General features: G+C 43.1%; 1 pseudogene; it reads right to left on the minus strand.

Annotated features, from left to right (window-relative positions):
- LOC116900836 lies at positions 1–19,295 on the minus strand (annotated as a pseudogene).
- Positions 19,296–19,707: the final 412 nt, after the last annotated feature.

Genomic DNA, 19,707 nt, shown 5'->3' on the forward strand with positions numbered 1-19,707 from the left:
TCATTCGTCAGGCTGTTGCACAGTTCCCTTCTCAGAAACACAGATGCCATCCCAAAACTTCCTGATATCCTTGTTCTTAACTGTTGTGGCTGAGTCAGAGCTGCTGAATTTGAAACAAGTTCTATATCATTTCCTTCAAGGATTAACTCATCCTTCTGGGCTTGAGAGACAGAACAAGCAACACCTGTCCTCGTTTGAACCCTCCGGATGTATTTTTCACCCAAGAAATTTCGGATTTCAACCAAAGACCCGTTCTCCTGAATAACGACGTTGATAGGGAAGTAAGCACACACAGACCTCATCTTGTAATGGAAGCCCGGTATCACACCCTTCATCATGTTCTGAACATGACTGCAGATGGTTCTGACAGTGGCCAGTTCCTTTCCGTTACCCCACCACTTGTCAACACGGAGCCTTTTCTTTTTCTTCCCAAGAAGACTCAGCTCTACACTGATGTGATTGAAGTCTCTCCGCAGAGTTCCCTGGGGCCTTTCACAGCGACTGTACACCCCTTCAGAGTGATGGCGACATTTTCTGGAATGTCGACGGTCTCATTGCTGAGAATGGTCTTCACTCTCGAAGTAGATGGGGCAAAGAGAGCGACAGTTGTCTTTTTTATTGATCTTTCTTAACTGATCTGTTCACCCTACATATTCCATATGAATGTCTTTACAGAGCTATCTACTGCTTGTACTACAAATAACAAAGGGTCTCATAGTGGTGGAATAAGTTAGTATAGTGCTAGATCAAGTGTGTGTTTTTATACTGGCTTATTGGGGGTTGGTTTTATATTGGGGTTGGAAATTACTACAACACAGACATATTGAGTATAACATGCCAAATGGCTTCTGACTTTCATTCCTTGTACCTCATATCTCCCATGATTTGCACTATATCATATAATGTGTCAATTCTTTGTTCTAGCTATCCATCCAAATCTTCTTGTATGCTCAGGGCATTGGTTACATTTTCTACAAGATGATTAACAGAACTAGCTGTTTGTACCTCTGTGCTAAAGCTGTAGCAGCCCTGGTTTAAGAGTTTTATGGGGTTGGGGATTTAGCTCAGTGGTAGAGCGCTTGCCTAGGAAGCGCAAGGCCCTGGGTTCGATCCCCAGCTCTGAAAAAAAAAAGGGGGGGGTTGGGGATTTAGCTCAGTGATAGAGCGCTTGCCTAGCAAGCACAAGGCCCTGGGTTCGGTCCTCAGCTCCGGAAAAAAAAAAAAAAAAAAAAGAGTTTTATGAAAGAAACAACACCAGCAATAATCAGCCCAGCCATGTGTTTGCTCCTTGCCTGAGCATGATCTAATTCTTCCAACATTTGTAAGCCTTTTCAGAATACCACGGTTCAGATTAATTTATAGGAATCTTAATAAAAGTTGGTTGATGTACTACCATTACATGTTGAACATCACACAGTGCAGGAACACAATTTTAAAAAAGACAATTAAAACAAAAAATATTGAACTCATTATCAGAGCCAATAACAAGGTAATATTCCCAATTAATAAAGGATTAGGTGGGGTAATGTAGGATGTCACAGTTACCTTAACCCCAGAACCTATTCCATTTTATTCACAGCAAACATAACATCATATAAGGCAGCTGCCAGTTTTCAATTATGTTTCTGAAAATGTCCAGCACTAGCCCTCCAAATGTCTGCTGTCATTTCCTTTTGTCCAATATTGGATAGATTTTTAGACCAGTCCGTGAATGAGTTGAATAACTGGTCACATTAAAGGAAAGAGAAGGGTGACTATACCAACTTCTCCATTTGATTAATTTTTGGAAGGCAGGTTCCACAGTCTCCATGTTTCCTGCCCTGCAAAGTCTAAAAGCCTGAGGCAGGGCAGCCTGTACAGTCTGAGATAATGGCATTCCAATCCTAATGTTTGCACTACAGTCTTAGAGATATTCTTCTTCCAATTTTTAGGGTGCACAGAAACACATCCAGCATTGGTACTATTTCTGATAAAACAAATAGTTAAGCCCTGACCCATAGCAGTGTAATTCACTGATTTGAAATACTTTTTACCCTTAGAACAAGGGAATCCTAACAGCTGAGTGTTATAGAGGTCAAAGGTTCTTCTGGCCTTGACCATACAGACAGATGTAGCAAAGGTGGGTCAGGAACATATGCTCAATACAGCTTCCCTGTTGTCATTGTCAGGGCACTAAGCAAAATCTTAGTGAGCATCATTCTTTGTCCCAGCATCACCATTGACCAAGCCAGCTCAGTCAGTTGAAAGAGCCAGAGTTGGGGTCAATCTAAGACCAGTGGAAAATTCCACCACAAACCTCTGAGCACTAAGACCCCTCCCTTCCTGGAAAAACTACAAGCCAACTGTCAGACAAAGCCATCCGTGACCCTCAACCAACCCTTTTTGGAAAGTCCTGAACAGTCCACTGACCATGAATCAGTTTAAAGGTCGCTTCACTCCCCCAATAGTACCTTGCCAAGTTACCATTGCCTGAATTCTGCCCTTATCAAATGTATATAATCCCATTAGAGACTACTCAGGGTTGTCACCCTCTTGAAGTGGGGTGGTCCCAACCTGCTGGAGCAATAAAACTCCTCTTATTTTTGCATCAATCACCACCTTCATCTCATTCAAGTGGTCCCGGTAGAGGTCTAACCCAAACCTCACATCAGTCAACAGGTTCTCCAGGGCAGAAGCGGGAATTAAAAAAACAATTAGGGGGTTGGGGATTTAGCTCAGTGGTAGAGCACTTGCCTAGGAAGCACAAGGCCCTGGGTTCGGGTCCCCAGCTCCGAAAAAAAAAAAAAAAAACAAACAATTAGACAACACTGTAGTATGACCCCAGCCAGTTCTGAGGCTGAGGTAGGTTTATTTTTTCCCAATCTGCTTATATACCAACTTAATTACATGCAAGTAATAGGTCAGTTCTAGTTTAAGCAACAAGCAAGACAATAAACACAAATAGTCAAGGAACGAGCAAGGCAATAAACAAAGTGCCATTATCACTGTTTCTAAGGGCTTATCAGGACGACCAAGAGATCTGAGCCTACTTCTGTCCTAGGCCAAAATCATATTCTTGCCTGAAACCTACTTCCTTGGCCTTGCCCAATGACAAATTACTACCAAGTTTCTAGAATCAGCACCAAAACGCTCTCCACACAGCATGTCTCACAATTCACTCTGGCAGCCACCTGGCTCCTTCAGCATCCTGTAGAAAAAACACAAACATGCCCTCTTCCCCATATTAATACAGGATCAGGACCAAGCCATACGCCAATAAGTGGAGCCTTTCATTTCACCTAAGCATAAGTATGCTGAGTTGATGGGGGCTGTAGACACTCAGCAACAGAAAGTCCCTTGGAATCCAAGGTCAAAAATTAAAATTTTGTGGTGAAGGAGTATACAACTCCCTCTCTTTTATTTTTTGAAACTGATTTTTTTTTTTTAAGAGCTCCATGGGCTCATTTCATAATTTCTTGTCCTTGAGTATATGTGAAATTATGTATTTTATATAGATTACATTATATAGATTATAACTTATATTTTATATTTAACTCATTTAATTCATATTTTATCATATATAATAATATTTAATGTTGAGTTATCTGTATTTTGATGCTAATTCCACTGCCCCAAGGATGGCTGCCTAGTCACATACTCAGGACTCAGGTGACTTCCTCAGAACCTTCTCCCCATTTAATTTGTAGAATACAGGTGAGGGTCGGTACAGGATAGAATGAGGCCTGTCATTGGATGAGAAGGAAGGATGGGCGGGAGAAAAGTTTGAAGGAAGAGGAGGAGACAGGAACGGAAGAGAGGAGGAGACTGCAGAGTAGCCACGGGACAACGTGGAAGCTGACGTTAAGATTCTGTACCTTTACAGGCTGTTGTAAATGTTCTTGAGGGATGGATGTGTATAGGAATTTGTATGTTACGTGGGCAATTATATCTTATGAATTGGATCAAATTGTGTTGTGTGTTCTTTCTTGTAGCGATTTAAGTGTAAGAGAGTGGGTGGCGGCTAGAGACACTGGCCGCCACAGAATTGGGATGTGTTTCTGCCAAGATAGCTAGCAGATACCTTGGGGCACTGTGGTGCCAGACCTAGTGGGGAATAAAAGACAGCATTTTATTTATATATATATATATATATATTTTTTTTTTTTTTTCGGAACTGAGGACCGAACCCAGGGCCTTGCACTTACGAAGCAAGCTCTATACCACTGAGCTAAATCCCCAACCCCTATTTTTTATATTTTTACAACAACAATTTAATGTATAATATTCATTTAAAGCATATAATTAATATTTAATTCATATGATTTGTATTTACTGTAAAGTTGTTGTTTAAATGTATATAAATATATTCAATGTATATAATTTATATTTAACTTATAAAATTTATATTTAATGTATACTTAACATGGATTATTTATATATACACATGCATGTAATTATTATATATATATGCTTCAGTGTATGTAATTTCTAATTTGTATGTTATATGTTAGCTTATATAATTTATATTTGGAGCTACCTGCTGGTATCAAAATAGGCAGGTGTACTTATTTGGAGTCCATTTGGTCTGTGACAGGCAGGTCCAATCTTAAGACTCTTGAGTGTACTCATATACATAAAATAAATAAGTCTTTTAAAAAAAGAAAAAGAAAAATGTAGTTAACAGGTGTCTGTTAGACAACAGGAGTAGACTTATGCCTTTGAAACCTAATAAAAGCTATAGGTTTGGGTTAAAAGGCACGGAAACCTCTATAACTTATACTTATATACCTTAAAACATCTTCTTAGACCCTCCAGCATTTATAACTTGCATTTACTAACTTGAAACATCTTTTATCTGAAGCATCTAAGTTCTTTTATAGCCTCTAACCTTCATCATTTGCTTTTATCAATCTCAAACATTTTTCATAAACATCTTTAACCTTAACCTGCTGGATTGGATCATAACTCACCTATGCCAGTCCAAGAAGGGAGGGGCGGGAGCAAGCTCCAGCTTCTAGCTGCTGGCTGCTCGGGACTCAGCATCCCGCTCTGTGCTGGCTCCTCTATCCATTACCCTCCTACGCTCCATCTCTGCTGTGGTGGTGAGCGCAGAGCAGAGGGGCCTGGAATGGGGTTGGCAGGGGACCAATCACTGTTGCCCTACTTTACTAAAGCATATTCTTAAGCATTGGTACAGAAGGCATACCACGGTTTCCATTTGCCATTTTTCTTTCTATTTCTTTTTCTTTCTTTTATCTTGTTTTTTGTGTGTATGTGTGTCTTTTACTTTTTCTGAACTCCCTTATCTGTATTGCCTATGACTTTTACTCCTTACTACTGCCAACACTTTCACTTTTGCCAAGTGCTCTACTTCCAAAGACCTTCATTACATATCCCATAGTAGAACTCACGAGCCTCACATTGGGCTCCACTCTCCTGGAGTCTTCTGGTACAGTCATGGAAAACCAGGACTGGGGGAATGAGGATGATCATAGGAAAGGCAGAAAGATGATGCCAGAGACAGAATATGGGAGGACTGCTGGTGAATACCATGCCAGCAAGCAAGTATATTTTCTCAGTGTCTTTTAAAGGCAAGCAACACAAAGCATGACCAATTCCAGGAAGATAAACAATGACCACAAATGCTTATGTAGTGAGTTTTTGGTACACAGTATCTATGAATGACTTAGGCCATTTCCTTCAGGCTAGGAGTCTCTCAAAGACATTTGTGTAAGCAAAGGAACTTGGCAGGGTATAATGTTAATTAAAAAACAAATACAGATGTTGGCAGACTCATTCATAATTAATCACAAGCAAGAAGTCACTCAAAGTTAACACTATAAGTGCTCCCTACATCCATACCATCTAATCTTTTACAAGCTTGGACCTTGAAGGCTTCAGCTTCTAGCCTCCGTGTGCTAACCTAGGCCTAGCCTGTTTCAGCCTCTGAGACTTATTGCTGAATAAATGTACACTTTCTAGCACTTTCTGGTTGACGGTCTCAAATCAGCTGTCCTGGATCAAACTCTTTTTTCAAGCTTCCTGATTCAAACTGGCTTATCCAGCTTCTGGCTTAATTGCTCTGCCTAGAATAACAGCCTCTGAACCCCATGAACTGAACGGCTCTGACCTGAACCAAACACCACTGACTTCCCCTCTCTCCCCTCACTGCTCTTAAGTAGTCTCTCTTTCCTGTCCTAGTGAGAGCTGGTTGTATCCTATCACTGACTCATTTATTCAAATCTTTCTTTTCTCTGATTCATCACTTTGTCTGCCCTTCAATTAAACTTCATTGTTTGGAGTTAAAGTTGTATATTAAAGGTGTGTCTGTATTCCAGCCAGAAGGATTGAAGGTGTGTAAAGGAAGGAAGGAGGGAAGGAAGGAAGGAAGAAGGAAGGAAGGAAGGAAGGAAGGAAGGGATGTTAATTCCACATTTTGTTACAATACTTCATTTAGATTCAGTCTTTAAATCATCAATGCATTTATACTTGGTTGTTCTCCAGTCATATATAAGAAGTCCAAGTTACAGTTTTCTACACCCAGGTAACACGATGAACAGAAGAGAGAAACCACTGTCTTGAAGTCCCTTCTGTGCTGTCAGATGCTTGACTCTCTTCCCTGTCATCTCAAATGTAGGAAGAAGGCAAGAGCGCCCACATGCACTGACTAGGATTACCAACCAGGATCAGTGGAGGGCAAATCTCAGTGCCGTACAGCATCCTGAGAAAGCATGTGTTCTTGATGCTCTGTCTACTCTCTAGAAAAACCAGGGTTCTTGATTACAAGACAGAAATCCAAACAAATCTAGCTTGGGATAAAAGAGTGAAGAACCCCTTGGAAGGCTCACAACCCATTGGGAAGAGCATAAGACCACTGGACATCAGAGACTCAAACTCTCACCATGTGTTTACCTCTTCCCGTCTGTTTCTTTCTCTCCTCCCTGCCTCTTTTGCCTTCTCCATTCTCCTTCCTCTTCATCTCTCCACAATCTTCTTTTATTTCTCACTTCATCCACAAAGAAACCATGAGCTTGTCTCTGTTCTCAATGTAACCAAGGAGAGAAGATTCATTCTCCCCCCCCCCCAGGTCCTGTTGAAGATTCCCTAAGCAATGACTCAATTAGCCTGACAAGAGTCAAATGTCTACTTATGGGGTACCCATGGGGAAGTCACAGAGGCCCCCCACAGTTGGCTTGGTTCATGTCTATCACATGTACTGATGGTCAAGTAACTATCTTACCAGCTTGGTTTTCACTGTAAAAGAAGATAGTGGGTGGGAGCTAAAATAATCCCTCCTTCAAAGAGCTCTTATTTTCCGTAGATAAAGTCAAAAGCTGATGTAGTATCCGCCATACATGAAGCCTCAATAAATGTTCATTTTTCTTCCAAGGTGAATCTTAAAGTCAAGGAAGAAGTCAGTGCATAAAAATTGGGAGGAAAATTACTTGAAGTGTGGAGAGCTGGATGGGCAATGCTGTACAATTCAGAGTAAGGCACTACAGGGGGTGTTAAAAGGAAGGTAATTGAGCCTTAAATCATTCCTACCTATAAATCACCCACAAGACTTGCATTCTAGAAATTGGGGGGAGGGGGTCTATCAACTATTGGAAACCATGAATGTCAAGTTGATCAATCCATCTGTAGATAGTGAGATGTTCTTTAATACCGAGGGGAAGATAATTTCAGTCAAGTAACATTTTAAGGCCAATATAAAAAGAATTGAAAAAGATTTGGATTCTGATGAACTCTGAGGTACAAAGGCTGAATTTGCTACCTCTTCCTATGTAATGTTTTGGAGTCAGGCCAATGAGTGTACCCAGCTGTGCAGTTAACCTGAATTTACTACCATTTCTTTAAAACTCTTCCCTGTGTCATCTTCCTTCATACACTTCATGCTTAAGTTTTATGAGAGGAAAAGGAGACTTCATATTATGCATTTCTTAAGCAAGATTACTATACCCATGAAACACAAAAAAAAAAAGCCATAGGCAATAAAATTGCCACTTTCCTTGAATCTTTAAGACGTCAGTACATTTAAGTAAGACATAGTGTTTTTATATCAAATCAATTTGATTCACATCAACATCTGTTCTTGATAACTAATGTGAAATGTAAGATCTTAATGGCAGTCCAGAATCAAACTCGACCGTTCCACTTATTCTGTGTCCTTTTCTTTTGCATTCTCCAAGTGTCCATTCCTCCAGCTTGTAAAAGACCACAACATCCAAAAAAGACACTAGAATTTTCTATTTCCTTCAGTTCATGGCAATAGACACACTTCTCAGCACTGCAGTATGTGGGACTTACACAGCTGAACATATGACTTTTTCAGGTTCTGTCCCTCCTCAGAGCTTTTTTCCTCAGCCTAAGCTCTGGCCCCAAGACCCCTTCCATCCACAAAGCCTCTATTCTAACACGGCCACCTTATGTTCTGGTTCTCAGTTGTAACATCAGTACTTTCACCTTAATCAAAGACTACCTGACATTGCGATTTGATTCCAAAATGCCTGTGAGATTATCTGTCCAACAGTACCCAGCATTAAGCTGGATACAGGTTGACATTCCCAGTGACTGGGAAAGTGAGTTCTTTGCCAGACTTTAATGTAAAACTAACAGATTTTGGCTCAACCTTGTCAGTTACTTTTATATCAAATTGTCTTGTGGATCCAGAAAAACTGAGCTCAATATATACAGCAATACTGATCCAGGGTGTATTAACACACTGTGCTGTGTTGGACATAGGAATACGGGTAGGACCTGGAGATAGCTAAGGACCCCAAACTTGATCCAAGAACTACATTGTATCTTTATCATTCAAGAACTAAACTATATCTCTGTCATTCAAGAACTGTATTGTATCTCTATCATCAAAGAACTGTATTATATCTCTATCATTCAAGAACTACATTGTATCTCTATCATTCAAGAACTGCATTGTATCCCTATCATACATCAAAAAGCAGAATGTGTTCTATTATAAGTAAGATATTCTTTCTGAACCCAGGGAAATCCAGACATCTCCCAGTACCTACAAGTCCTCCCTCTATGTCAGCAGAACCAATTCCTACAGGACTCAGATGCATCTGTCTCATGTTCTAAGTGAATACAATGGCAGCCTACTATAAAACTTGCCACTTCCTGAGAAAAAGTCTTGTAGTTCCAAGAAAAGAGGGTAATTACAAGATGGACAGGGCCATCAAGACGATTGGCAGGTGATCCTCAGAATTGAAATCATGCATATTTCCTCTCCCAATTTCCTTAGTTAGGGTTTCTATTGCTGTGAATAAACACCATGACCAAAAAGCAAGTAGGGGAGGAAAGGGTTTATTTGGCTTTCACTTGTATATCATACTCCATCATCGAAGAAAGTCAGGGCAGGAACTCAAGCAGGGCAGAAATCTAGAAACAGGAGCTGATGCAGAAATCATGAAGGGTTCCCTCTTACTGGCTTGCTCTCCATGGCTTGCTCAGCCTGCTTTCTTATAGAACCCATGACCACCAGCCCAGGGATGGCACAACCCACAATGGGCTGAGCCCTCCCACATCAATCACTAATTAAGAAAATGCCCAATGTGGAGAGCTTTTGGGGCCTGCCTTCTAGGAATTTGGCAAGAATTTGACATTGGGCCAGGACAAGGAAATAGGCTCAGGCAAGAATTTGACTTTGGGCTAGGACAAGGAAGTAGGCTCAAGTTCTTGATATCTTTAAGATAGATAGATTATTGATTGATTGATTGATTGATTGATTGATTTAATGTATATGAGTACACTATAGCTATCTTCAAGCACACCAGAAGAGGGTATCAGATCAGAGGGTTGTGAGCCACCATGTGGATGTTGGGAATTGTACTCATGACCTCTGGAAATGCAGTCAGTGCTCTTAACCAGAGCCATCTCTCCAGCCCAGTTCTGACAAGTCCCTGAATACTACAGGACTTTGTTTATTGTCTTGTTTCTTGACTGTTTGTGTTTATTGCCTTGTTTCTTCCTTGACCTAGAACTGACCTTATTCTTCGCATGTACTTAGAATGGCATAAAAAGCAGACAGAAAAATAAAATAAACCTGCTTCAGCCTCAGCACTGGCTGAAGTCATGTTATAATGTTGTCTAACTGTCTTTCTCTTTTCAATCTTCACTCCCTCCCTCAAGACCTAGTTGACTGAGCTGTCTTGGTCAGCCCAACATGCTTGCCTACTGCCTGATCTTATGGAAGCATTTTCTCAACTGAAGTTCCCTTCTCTCAGATGATTTGACACTAACCATCCCTCTACAGAAGAAATCAACCTGGTTGGAGAAAGGAGTAAGAAATAAATCCCATAGTTGAAACATTGATCAATAAGAGCGTGCACTATTTTAAACTGGAAAATACTGAGGTGTCTGTATTTAGCTTTTCCATTTTAAATTCTTCTCCAGGTCCCAAATAATCTATTTAATAGGGCTAGAAATTAGATGAGATCATTTACATATTTTAAAAGAGCAAGCTCAAAAGTACTGGTTTGTTAATCAGTTCAGGAGCCGCTGTTTAAGACTGAGCACTGTATACTAGAGTTCAACAGACCAGACTAAAAGTCAAAATGGAGTCACTCATGCCAAGGCTTCACATTATCAAACCAACCAACCATAACTGAGCTGTTAAGTGGCCTTAAGGAAAAGCAAGAGAGAGGGAAGAAAAGAGGGGGAAGGAAGAAAGGGGGAAAAAGGAAATGACCAATCCATTTTGTACTGTTAATTTCTGCTTTGCTCAACCCTGCTTATCTTACTCAGTTTATGGAATGAGCATGTTGTTCAATTCTAGAGCCTGAAACAAAGCCCACTAAGAGGTTTAAACTTTCACTTCTCATTATCTAAGCAAGAAGCCAGCATTAATGTCCTAAAGGCTAATTTGGGTTGAAAAAAGAGAGGAATGTCCTGTGTAATGAAAAAAGAACAATTTTCAGTCAAAAGAACACTTTTAAGTCTTCGTTCACACCCTCCCCCCAACTACCAGCTGAACCATTAACAATTCTGAACTAAAGTATTTGTTACTTTAAGGCAAGCTGTGGGGCTGTTTTCACTTGTATTATTCTGAGATCCTTTCCAAATGCCCCTGAGGATAAGAATCATCCAGCCATGAGGCTGTGTCCAGGTTCCTCCCCTAGAAGGGTTGACTCAGCAGGGAACTTAAGGTGAACTCAAGTGGTACTCAAGACTTTTAGTTTCTAACAATCGAGGCTGTGAGGAGATGTGTGGAGGAGTGTGGGGAGAGTAGAAAGTAGCAATGTTTAAGGCAGTGCCTCTCAGCTCGTGGGCCTCGGATCACCAGCAGCAATGTCCTGTATGATGAAAATTCTCAGGCTCTGCCGTGCCCTCTGAGCCAGAAAACCCAGAGGTTGGGCAGCAATCTGTGTTTTCAGTGGGAGAAAGGCTAGTGAGCTGAAGGAAAAAGTTTGCAGTCCAGTAACGCTGGACCACCAGACTCACAGCCCTTTATAAGTCACACACACACACACACACACAGAGAGAGAGAGAGAGAGAGAGAGAGAGACAGAGAGAGAGAGAGAGAGAGACAGAGAGACAGAGAGAGAGAGAGACAGAGAGAGAGACAGAGAGAGAGAGAGAGAGAGAATGTTTGCTAACCAGGCAATCCCAGCACTCATGTGGCAGAGGCAGGTTGATCTCTGAGTTCAAGGCCAGCCTGATCTACAGAATGAATTCCAGGACAGCTATAGATACAGAGAAACCCTGTCTCAAAAAAAAAAAAAAAAAAAAAAAAAGCAGTGTGTGTGTGTGTGTGTGTGTGTGTGTGATATGTAACCCCAGGTAAGGAGGAGTTTCCAGTCTTTCCTTCCTGTTACCTGGCTTCTTTCCCTCCCCCACCTCTCTCTAGCCACATCTCTTTGATGGCATCTTTATCATCTTTTTGCAAAGGTTATATATTTCAATATATTTCAGTTATATATTTCAACTCCCTAGAGGCAGTGTATGGGAGAGGAGGGTAGGGAGAGAAGAGAAAGCGGAGGAGATAAGAACTGACCATTGACAGAGGTTTGCACACGCTTACCTTGGTTATTTCCTTGTTTAACTCTATCCATCAACCCTATTTTGCAGTGGGTGTTCCAGGCTAAGGGTGAGTTAACTGACCCCAGAATCACACCAGCGTGTGACAGATAAATACTTTTCAGTTCAGGATTCAAAACCTCCAGATAGGTCAAGGATACCAGAGGTGCAGAAGACAGACTCCAAGAGACAGAACTAAAGGAGGCTTGAGGACCCACAGCAGGGTGGCACATGTCAATCATCAACTTTGCCATCCAGACTAATGTAGGTGCCACTCTTCGGGTGGTGAAGGAAAGAAAGGTGTTCCCACAGAGACCAGAGGAACAGGGACCGAACACATACGGTAAGGAGCTTTGGGCGGTGGCCGTTCCCTGAGAACACACAGATTTCCTCATTCAGACAGCTAGTACCATCATTTTAGTGCACAGCTGGGCAGCATGGTTTAACCTGCTGTGGCTACAGAGCATAAAGTTTTTGTGATTTAGGATTTAAATGTTTTTAAATGCACCTTCCTTAACCTATCCTTAATGAGGTTCCAGAAGTCTCTATCAGACCACAGGTACAAGCCCAACTAACTGATCCCTGAAGACACAGCTCCCCTTTCCTGCACCAGAGCCCATCATGGGCCCTGAGTGGAGACTGGTGCACACCACCCCTTCCCAGGAAGTACAGTAGTACTAGTAGTAGGGGGAGAAATTCCTAAACTATTACTGATTTCATCTCAAATTTCCCATATGTGGAAAAACTTGCCCAAAATCTAACCAACAGGAGTAAATAAATGCCAGGCAAGAAAGTCTTAGTTTCCACTGCTTTGGGGCAAAGGCCACCAAGTGGGGAGGACTGGGGAAGGGAGAGGGAGGAAGGAGGGGATGCTCACAAGAAGTCGAGAGGACTAGACCCACTAGGAATGGCAGGAGAATGCAGCAAAGGCAAATCAGAAATCTGCCACTTGCGTGGCCTAAATCAATAGACTGATCATGGTGGTACAGGGCTGGGATCCTAGCACTTGGGAGGCAGAAGCAGGAAGATCTTAAGTTCAGGGCTACCCTGAGCTAAATAACAAACCTCGATATCCAAAACAGAAAAAAAGAAAAAAAAGCTGAAATTTAAGTTATAAGGACATCTATGGACTGATATTTTTATGCAATATTACATAACAATTTGCCATGGATTTGGAGAAACTACAGCAGAGGGAAAGGACAGGATGCGGTGGCAATGTCTATGCCAGGCAGAAGGACAAGGGACCCTGGTTGGAATTTGAAGCCAAGTCCCTCACATCTGTCACTCATTACAGTGTAACAGTGAGAACGCAGCCATGTGGATGTAAATTTACCTGAAAGCAAAGATGCTAATGATCCGCAAGGCCCTTAGAGTAATGGCGGCCCACACTGGCCGGCTCCCCAGCAATCACCCCCAACTCCTACAGTACAGCCACTGAGAAAAGCCAGGGACATGGCCCCATCCAATGCCCTGGTCCACGTGGGCAGATCCCATAATTTCCCTTTTCCTTTCTTAAGACAAGCTTTCCTTTTCTTGAAAATACAGTAAGTTCATAGTTTCTGAACATGAGAGTTGAGTCTTTCAAATCGGTTTTCCTCCCTCCTTCCCTCCCTCCCTTTCATGTTTTAAAAACCTGTTTGGAGGGGTTAAGATAGCTCAATAGGTGAGGACACTTGCCACCAAGGCTGATGACCTGAGTTCCATCCTTAGGACCCAGATGGTGGGAAGAAAATTAACTCCTAACGTCATCCTCTAACTCCATACTCCATCCCCACAACTCACTCCAGTACAGTCTCTCTCTCTCTCTCTCTCTCTCTCTCTCTCTCTCTCTCTCTCTCTCCTCCCTCCCCCCTCCTTCCTCCTCCTCCCTCTCCCCCCCACACACTCATACACAAACTCACACAGAGACAAACACACTCACATACACACAAAATCTAAGTCCCTCCCTTTCATGTTTAAAAACTGTGTAGAGGGACTGGCAAGATGTCAGACACACAAATACATGCACATACACACAAAAACACAGACACATAAATAAAAGAGACATATGGACACACACTCACAGTCACAAACACATACACACACTAAATTTTTGAAATGTAATTTTAAAAACGCTTAACTATTAGGAATCCAGAAGTCAAACTCGGAATTTAAATTTGTGTCTTTATATTCTTACCAGGGGCCTCAAAACTTTAAAAAGAAATTTTTTTTCACCATTTTAAGAACACTCCTCTAGAGAATTACAATGTTTCATTTATTAATTGTATTGGCGTTCCTCAACTATCACTTGTTAAACATAACCCAGAGAGGCCAAGGTTCAGTCTTAACCCATAAGGGTACATACAAGACCCTGTTTCAAAGTATCTCCTAGTAATTTCTCATAGTCATGTAGACAGAATTAGATTATACCCTCGTGTTTATCTCATAATTTTGTGGGGGTTTTCGGGTATACGTTACTGTTGCTAACTTTTTGGCACTAGAGATACAACTCGGGGGCCTTACAAATATCCAGCAAGTAGGCCACTGCTGAGCCACAGCTCAGACCTTTACCTACTGAGATCGCTGCCTGAAGCTAATCTTTACATCATCAAAATAAACGCGGAAAACCAGGAAACCAGGTAGAGGTGTAAACAGACACAGTACAGGGTCCCTCTGAGTAGGACCGGCTTCACCGTTGGCTTTGTCCGAAGACAATGGCTTACTGTGAGGAGGAAAACCAGCAACCTCTTGGCAAGAGTGTTGCTCAGCTGCTAACCCGCCTTTCCTGAGGATGTGCTTAAACTGAAGGATCAGAGCCAGAGACCCACATAACTGGACCCACATGGAATGTATGATACCTGAAAAGCAGCCAGAGCAGCTGGAGTACGCTGCGGGCCTCTGTGGTGTGGAGCGCCTGTCCTGCGCTGGGACCCTGTGGCTTCTACAAGTGTGGTAGCCAGCAGTGTGAGACACGTAGCTATCCGCGTGTTGATTATGACGTCACTCTAACGCTGCTCACTGGAAAAAACGACTCTACACGCATCACAATGGAAGTCTGAATACCGATGCCTGTGTCTTCTCACACACCCCATTTCTTACTATACACACTACTCTGGGAGTCACCTTCCTGTACTGTGTCTGTTCGCATCTCTGCCCGGACCTTCTGACTCGTGGTTCCCCCAACCCTCACATTTGATCCAATGAATACGTATAAGCTTTTGGCTGAGGTCTCAGTAAAGCCCGGAATGAAGTCCCCGCTTGCAGGGATGGGGAGCAGAGCCCAGCATCCATCTTTGTCTAGCCATCATGTTACCTTAGCCAGTCACTAATTTAAGACTCTGTGAACTTAGGGGTCCTTCCAGGCACCCGTATTGCCCAACTCTTAAAGATCACATTCAGAAGAACACATGTGAGCTAACCTTGGTCATCAAGCAAAACCGAAACATTTAGATTTTTACAAGACATAAGCATCTACCCGGTCAGGGTTAAGATTAGTGATGAATAAGTGACTCAAGACACTGTCTTTGAAAGGACTGGTTAGAACCAGCACAAGGCACCCCAAAACCAAGGTCTCATCACAAAAATTTATTTGCCACAGAGGGATAAAGGGCAAGGACTCAGAGACAAAGACGGGAGATAGATGAGGGAGAAGGGGAAGGGAGCAAGGGAGAGGAAGGAAGTGAGAAGGACAAATGACTGCCTCTGGATAGGGGAGAGACAGATGTGGCCCATAGGAAAGTGGCAGTTTGTAAAGGGAAAAGGGAGAACCCCATGTTAGAATGAGTTGGTTTGGGCATGTTATTAAGTAGGTGAGCGAAAGAGGCCTTTTGGTTGCTAGATTGCAGTATTTTGATAGCTGGACCTTGTCAGTCAGTCTCAGGAGGAGGAAGTGGCCAAAGGAGGGAACAGACTTTGTGGCTAGCTTAGGAACATAACCTGAAGAGTTTTTAGCAAGGCAGAGGAAACAGGGGAAGAACCAGGCCTGCCAAAGCCATGTCTGTCATGCTTGGGTGAGCTACAGTCCCCTCAGCTTTCTTGTATAGACATGAGATAAAGAGGAAGGTTCTGCTCTGGAAGCTCCATCAAATTACCTGAGACAGAGGCCTCCTCCAACCACTCCTAGAATGTGACCCTCAGCCCTGTGACCTCACACTGGGGAGGGAAAGGGATTGAACCTTAGAGAGTCCCACCCCTCCTCCATAGGCATAGTCCATACCACAACTGCTCCCCATTCAGGTAGATGGAAAACCCAGGTACTAAAAACTGTGAGCAGTCGTTGTAGTAAGTCGTCTCCACCACCTCAGCTTTAACTAGTGAGGGTCCGGCCAAGTACGGGACCCAATACCAGAAATGTATCAGTAAATTCTAATTCTAGCTGGCTTTGATTTGTGTGTGTGTGTGTGTGTGTGTGTGTGTGTGTGTGTGTGTGTATTACCTGTTCATGTGTGTTCATGTTCATGTGGAGGGGGTGGATTACTTGAATGTGTGTGTACATGGATGTTGGAGATTGATGTCAGTTATCTTCTGCAACTGCATACCACCTCAAATTATTTAAATTTATTCAATTATGTATTCATTTTGGAGGGGGATGTTTTCATTAGTATCTTTGTTGCTATGATAAAACAATGACCAAAAACAAGTTGGAGTGTGGATATTTTATTTCATCTTACAATCTGTTGTGAAGGGAAGCCGATGCAGGGATTCAAGCAGGAACCCAGAAGCAAGAACTGAAGCGCAGAGGCTGAACGGAAGCCGGAAGCCGGAAGCCGGAAGCTGCTTGCTTTTTCTGGCTTGCTCAGTTGCCTTTCATAAACAACCCTGGCCCACCTGCCATTGGGCTGGGCCCTCCCACATCAATTAGCAATCAAGAAAAGGGCTCACTCACACCACCTGAGGTAGGAAGTTCCTCAGTTGCAGTTCTCACTTCCCTGGTGACTCTAGATGAGCCAAGCTGACAAAAACTTACCTGTACGGTTGTATGAATGTGCGAGTTCACACGCCACCACGTGTATGTGGAGGTTACAGGTCTTGTGGGAGTCAGTAATCGACACGGGTCCCAGGGATGGGCTCGAGGTTGGCAGTGAGTGCTGTACATCCGGTCAGCCTACCACTCTATTTTCTGATAAAGGGTCTATCCTGAACCTGGAGATAACCAGCTCAGCTAGACTGTCTGGCCAGCAAACTGGGACTCCTCCTGCTTCCGCCTCCCCAGCACTGGGATTACAAGTGTGTACCGCCACCATGCCTAGTGTTTACATGGGGTCTGGGGGTCGAATTCAGGTCTTCATGCTTTGGAAATAGGCAGCAAGCTCATCGCCCAAGTTATTTCCTTAAACCCTGAGGTGTTTTTTCGGGGGGAGAGGGGGTGTTGTTTTGTTTTGTTTTGTTTTAATGCATTCAAAGGTTCATTATCTCTCAGCACCTTTGGGATACTTATAATAAGAATTACCTTGGAAGATGTTGTGTGTTATAGAAGCCACGTGTTGGGCTGGAGAGATGGCTCAGCGGTTAAGAGCACCGACTGCTCTTCCAGAGGTCCTGAGTTCAAATCCCAGCAACCACATGGTGGCTCATAACCATCTATAATGAGATCTGATGCCTTCTTCTGGTGTGTCTGAAGACAGCAACTTATATATAATTAATAAATAAATAAATCTTTAAAAAAAAAAAGAAGCCACGTGTTTGGACGTAATTCTCTAATGCAAACATGCTGTGGCTTTCTACATTAATAGATAAGCCCCACCCTTAATCACACCAGGATTTGCAATCTCGAATCGCCCTTCAAATGCTTGTGGGAAATCAGATACTTACTGAAGCTAATGGTGACTTCTGGAGGGAACATGTCTGCCTGGTAATGGGAAGAATCACACTCTACACACCTGGATCAGAATCTGACATGTCTGCTGATCAGATTTTAGACAATGTCTGCTTATCAGCCATCAGAACTTATCAAACAAACCCAAAATGCAAGTCTCAGAGAGGAACATCACCCACCCCAGCAGCCTCACCTCGGGAGGCAGAGCGCCCTCCACAGACGCGGTCAGTGGGTTTCAAGACACCCCCACAGAGCTAACCCCCACAGCTGGAGCTGCAGGCAGCTGCTGGGGGACCATCTTCCTTCATTTGCCGCACGTGAGTCAGAGAAGAAGTCCATTGTGTAATGACACACGTTTCTTATCTTTCAGATGCCAAGTGTTCAGAGTATAAAAATATGCAACGGGCCACTCACAAGCTAGGCAGCGATCCAGTCATTAGCTCACACTTCGTCAGGGGCCTCACGCTTCAGCCAGGGCTGTGCAGTTTATAACTACTTCACTGTGGAGCTTAAAATAAGTAGCCTCTCCCCACTGCCCAAGCCTCATCTTCCTTCACTGAGCCTAGAGTGCTTGCCAGCTCAAGTTGACAGGGAAGTTCAGGAATCTAGATCATTCCATCAAGAGAAAAACAAGTGGGAGACAGGGCCGCTTTCGTCTGTGTAGGCGACAAGTAATGAAACGGAGGCACCAGAGGAACGGCTCCCAGAAAGCCAACACCAGGCAAACACTTGCCCACCATACCCTCACTACCTCCAACCCACAAGGAGGAAAGGAAGCTTTTCTCTGCTTTATATTCCCCTCCCCCTCTGAATTTTAAGGGAAAGAAGAAAATGATAGAACCAAGAGCTTTCACATCCCAGGAGACGTTCCCGTTTAAGCTGGACTGAGCACTACCCCCGAATCGCAGGCAACCATTTCACCCTGGCGGGGAAAGGACTAAGTGACTTAATGGATATTTTCCATCTCTAATTTCCATGATTAAAAGAAAGAGGTTGAGAGGGGTACATGTGGGGCCTATTGTGAGCTTGCCAATGAATCCTAATTTAGATCAAAGAGAGTCCATGAGACACCGAACCATAAACACCCTAGTGTGCGTTACTTCAAGGAAGTTGTTAGTGTGTTCCCGATGGCTATTATGTGATACAGTTGCACTCCACAGCCTGCACCCTTTAATTACTAATACAGAAGAAAATCCCATATAAGAGCGAGGAATGTAAATGAGACCTCTGCTCTTTTGAACCTTTTATGCATTTGCCAAATTAGAGTTTGCCGTGGACTTTGGTTTTCCCTGATCGCTGTTGGTAGTGATCACTTGGCTCATGGGATTAAATCTGACTTTCTAAAAACTATTTCCGATCAGCGAGCAGATCTCAGACCTTTATGTGTGCTTTGTGCTGAGACGTGGATCATCAGAACCAGATTGGGAACAACTTTGAAGTTTTCAAAGGTAAGGGAGAAATCCTCCTCGTTCTCATCTTTCCTCATTGCTCTAGTGCAGGTCGCTGGCTGCCTCGGAAAGAGCAGCCGGCCGAGTCCATGGGCACGTTAGGACACCACGCTCATTCATGCTCATGGCTTCCGGGCAGAACGCTAGGCACCTGAGTCTGGATCAATACGTATGACCACACTGTATTAGAAGTTGTTCACATCAGGTTTTCAAGAATCATTCATGAAGAGAACAGCCAAACATGTCAGCTTGTCCAGCTGGACTGTAACGATTCTGCCTTCTCTACGGTTCTGCTGCCTGACACCCATTGGTGGGGGGCGGGGAGGAGGCTTTGCGCATGCGTTGAGCACCTAATGTAGGCCCAGGCCCTGTTTCAGGGCAAAAGATGTTTATTAGCCTGAGTGAGTGCTGAAGATATTAGCCATTCAGTGAGCCAGGCTATGCCCAATC

Source organism: Rattus rattus, chromosome 5, assembly GCF_011064425.1.
Source record: "Rattus rattus isolate New Zealand chromosome 5, Rrattus_CSIRO_v1, whole genome shotgun sequence".
Classification (NCBI taxonomy): domain Eukaryota; kingdom Metazoa; phylum Chordata; class Mammalia; order Rodentia; family Muridae; genus Rattus; species Rattus rattus.